This window comes from Montipora foliosa, chromosome 8 (assembly GCF_036669935.1).
Source record: "Montipora foliosa isolate CH-2021 chromosome 8, ASM3666993v2, whole genome shotgun sequence".
Lineage (NCBI taxonomy): Eukaryota > Metazoa > Cnidaria > Anthozoa > Scleractinia > Acroporidae > Montipora > Montipora foliosa.
This window is the reverse complement of record NC_090876.1, coordinates 1-4,869: the sequence shown is the minus strand read 5'-3', so window position 1 is coordinate 4,869 and position 4,869 is coordinate 1. Positions and strand designations below refer to the sequence as shown.

General features: G+C 36.7%; 1 pseudogene; it reads left to right on the top strand.

Moving 5' to 3' along the window:
• Nucleotides 1-3,311: 3,311 nt before the first annotated feature.
• On the top strand, nucleotides 3,312-4,136 carry LOC137967561 (uncharacterized; annotated as a pseudogene).
• The last annotated feature ends 733 nt before the right edge of the window (nucleotides 4,137-4,869 follow it).

Sequence of the window (4,869 nt, the reverse complement as noted above, 5' to 3'; positions counted from 1 at the left end):
TAATATTATGCAATTTTATAGTTGGAATATTAATTAGCTTTAGATTTTTCCATTTTTCATGTAACTGATTTGATTGTAAATAGTAGAATTCTAGTTTTTGTCATTGTAAAGCGCACCAGAGCATTTTCTCATGTATCATGCGCTATAGAAGCAATAAAATTATTATTATTATTATTAATAAAATTACCAGTTACAATTAGACTTGATTTAACAAAATCTGATTTTAATGATGTCATAGGCTTTGACAAAAAAATATTAACTTGCGGGACACATATTGGTACTTAAGTTCCAAATTTATCCCAAGATACTGATGTTTTAAATATTCATTGTAATTTGATGAATAATAGTTTAGTTGATGGATCTGATACTGATATTGTTTATTCTTTCTCGACATCTGTATTAACTCCTTCATATAGTTTTACTCTTGAGCCAAGAAGAATAACTTATATTCCTGTAAATAAAACAACTATAGCATCTATCAGAATGTGGGTAACTGATGGTAAGCGACGATTATTAAACCTTAATGTAGCAGATGTTGCTTATTCATTGGTTCTAAAAAGAGTAGAATAATCTAACATAACAGTATAATGAGACCATACGAATTGAAAGGATTTTACCATCCACGAGTGGGTCGATTCGTTTATAAACATAAAGGTTCTGGTATTATTGTAGATAATATATTCAAACCAATAAAAGCTATTGCATCAACTGTTTTCAAAACATTTGCTAAGCCTATGACAAAAAAGGCATTAGAATCAGGAGTATGACATGCTGGTGATAAAATTGGTAAAAAAGTTGCTGAAAACTCTGGTGATTTAATTATGAAACAGCTTTCTAAAATGCGACAAGGGTCAATGAAACAACAACAAATAATGCCAATTCAACCTATTAAACCACAAGAAAGAACTAATATGATTTTAAATCGTTTGATATCTGGCAGTGGTATAAAAAGAAGACGTTAAAGTTCTTTGATATCATTATGTAATGTAATAATATAAATCGCTTTTACAACAAGTGAATTTTTTGCAAAGAAAGGAATATGTTCGTTTTCAATTAGATGATGTCATTAGAGCTCCTGGAAATAATCAACATCAGAAAAAAATGGATACAATTTTACGATTAATGATCGTAGTTCATTTTTCGAATGGTTATTTTGAAGTGCGTTTTCAGCTTCAAAAATTGGCTGATGGAGTCAGTATGCAGCTGCTAATAGAATAACAGTAATTAATGGTTTCCATAGTCTTATCAAGCATCTCATGATAAAATCTGCGGGTAAAATTATTTCTGATACTGATAATTTACACAATGTTACATTTGTTAAAAATCTGTTAGAGTGTCCTGACAATGACTCACGAAGCATAGGTAAAACTAGCTTATGGTATTTGGACACTAATGATACAACAGCTGCTAACAATATTCACTGGAAAAGTTGAAAATCTCCATAGTATGTAAAAAAACATGTAAATAATCAAAAAGATACTGTAAATAAAAATTTACATGATTTTTAGCCATTTACATGTTTTGAGAAATCCTGTAAAAAACATGTAAATATTTCAGGTGAGACAGGTAAATTCTTAAAAATATCATGAAAATTTCTGAAAGCAGGGACATAAGACCATGTAAATCTAATAAGGGAACCTGTAAATCGAATAAACGAACCTGTAAAAATCACGCGAATCCGAAAAAGGAACCTGTAAATATTACGTAAATTGAATAAGGCAGCTTGTAAATATCATGTAAATCGAATAAAGGAGCCTGTAAATATCATGTAAGTCAAATACGGGAGTCTGTAAATATCATGTAAATTGAAAAGGGGAACCTGTAACTATCATGTAAATTGAATATGGGAGCCAGTAAATATCACGTAAATCAAAGAAGGGAGCCTGTAAATATCATGTAAATCGGATAAAGGAGGCTGTGAATATTATGTAAATCGAATGTGGGAGTTAGTAAATATTACGTAAATCGAATAAGGCAGCCTGTAAATATCATGTAATTTGAACAAGAGAGCCAGTAAATATCATGCAAATCGAGTAAGGGAGCCTGTAAATGTCACATCAAAAGCAGTTACTTTATTATTTTTTTAATATAACTGTCTACATCCTAATAAGTAAACATAATTTCAATCATCCAGTTTTGTAAAATGTTAAGATATTAAATCTTTTACTGGAAATAGTGTATTGAAACATGGAACGTTTCGGCCATAAACCATGGCCTTCATCAGCTAATGCTGGAGGTCACGTGACCTGGACAGATCACGTGACAGGCGACTAGGAAAGTATCACCACATCCGTGTTGTTGAAAGAGTGACGGGTCCGACGAGGCATAAAGGAGGTCATATGGGAAGGGGTGGAGCAGCCCTCTCTCAACCGCAAAGGGGGGCTCCGTTTCAGTTTGTCCAATACATGGGACCGGGTGCTGAGGCACTTTCCTAGTCGCCTGTCACGTGATCTGTCCAGGTCACGTGACCTCCAGCATTAGCTGATGAAGCACATGGTCTATGGCCGAAACGTTCTATGTTTCAACACACTATTTCCAGTAAGAGATTTAATTCCTTAACACTATACATCCTAATGTAACACCGTCTATCAAATGTTCAAGATTCTAACATTTAAAGGAAGATTGTACATGTTTGATATGTTTCTATCATAATAAATATACTGTAACCATAATTTTCGCTTGTGTGGTAATGTAACCATGAAAATTCATTCTGTCAAGGGTAGTTTTACGGTAAACTGTCTTTAATCTACTATTCTATATGAACGTGTACTGTTCACTAAAGAATAGAATGGAGGAGTCCTGAATTTAAATTTCTCTACTTCTATCCACCATATTTAAAAGGTTTCACGGTTGATAAATAATTTATCTCATAATATTCAAGTCTTCATAAATGAACAAAGTTTAATTTTTAGTTTGTGTGCGTATAAGGTGTGCCACTTCCCAGTTCTCTTGGGAAATACTTAAATGGTGTACTGTAACAAATTAACTGCATGGTTAGACCTACTTTTTAAGTTACATCCAACTGTGTGAGGCGTGCCACCCGCCAGTTCAGATGACAAATACTACACAAATACTACACGAGGTAGACCTCCGAAATTTTACCATCCATTACTCCAAAAGGAGAAGGAGTTAACGTCGACTGTACAAAAGATCCTACCCAAAAACATCGCCGACTCAGTAGTCCAAAAGGGTTCCAGGCTCGCACATCTGTACGGTCTTCCTAAAACCCACACGAAGAAGTTAGCTATGCGTCCCATCTTATCTGCCACAGGAACATACAATTATAAACTTGCCAAGTGGCTGGACGAAAAGCTAAAGCCCTTGTCCGTCAACGACCATACCGTCGGTGACATTTTTGTTTTTGCTGACGAACTCCGTGAAATGAAAATCAAAGAGCATGATGTTTTGGTGTCGTATGATGTGTCATCACTCTTTACTAATGTTCCTGTGGACGAAACCATTGAGAGTATTGCAGAGAGAGCCTTTGAGAACGACTGGTTCAACAAAGAACACGATCTTAATATCACGAAGCAGGCCCTGATAGAACTGTTAAGAATCGCCACCAAAAATCAGCTTTTCCAGTTTGAAGGAAACTTGTACGAACAAGTGGACGGTGTGGCAATGGGCTCGCCGCTGGGGCCTCTCATGGCAAACGCCTTCATGTGTAACATCGAGAAACAGCTGGAAACAGAAAACAAGATGCCCGCCTTTACAAGCGCTATGTTGATGACACCCTTAGCGCAATGCCTGATGTTGAAGCAGCTATAGATTTCTTAACGACACTAAACAACAGTCACCCTTCTATTGATTTCACAATGGAGCTCGAAGAAAATGGCAGACTACCCTTTCTTGGAATGAACGTAATCAGGAATGGATGCTACCTGAACACAACGGTGTACCGAAAACCAACTGACACCGGACTGTTGTTACATTATCACAGCCACGTTGACGCGAGATATAAACGGTCAATGATAAATACCATGCTTAACCGTGCGTTTAAGCTCTCGTCTACATGGAAGGCCTTTCACGAGGAATGTGAACGCCTCAAAGAGATCTTTTCCCGTCTGTGTTACCCTGAAGATCATGTGCAGTCCACCATCCGCCTTTTCGTTGATTCAAAAGTTTCCGAGGAATAACGCACCCACGTTGATGAGAAGCGTGGGGACCCAATCAGAGTCGTGTTGCCCTTCAAGGACCAAAAATCTGCGAACGCCGTACGGAGACAACTTGCCGACCTAAGCCGTAAGATCAGTGCGGATATTACCCCTGTCTACACGAGCAAAAAGATCAAAGAAGAGATCCGGGTCCGTGAAGAGAAGCCACCCCTTGTAAGCCAACAGTGCGTTGTGTACCAATTCAAGTGTGACCTGTGCGACGCAGGTTATGTCGGATATACCTGCCGGCACCTTCACCAGCGCATTGAAGAGCACAAAGGGGCAACCATCGGCGACCATCTGAGAGAGAAACATGCATTGGAACCTAACAACATCGCAAAGAGTTTTAGAATTCTGAGAAAGTGCCAGAACAAGTTTGATTGTCTTGTTTTTGAAATGTTTTTTATAAAAGAACTGAAACCATCGCTAAACAAACAGTGTGACTCTATCCGCGCCAAATTATTTGTTTAGAACAGTTCTTGTAATTAATTATTTTTTGTCTATTGTTTTTCTCTAGCTACCGTTCATTACTCCATATATTTTTAGCACTTTTTACACTTTTGTACATATTTTTATCACATTTCGGCGTTCGCCGCATTTTTATCTAGTTTTTACATATTTATGCTAATTCTTAAAACTTTTATTCTCACTTGAAAATGACCTCCGAGGGGTCGAAACGTCGTGACTTTTTATCGTTAGTTTTTATTACAAAATA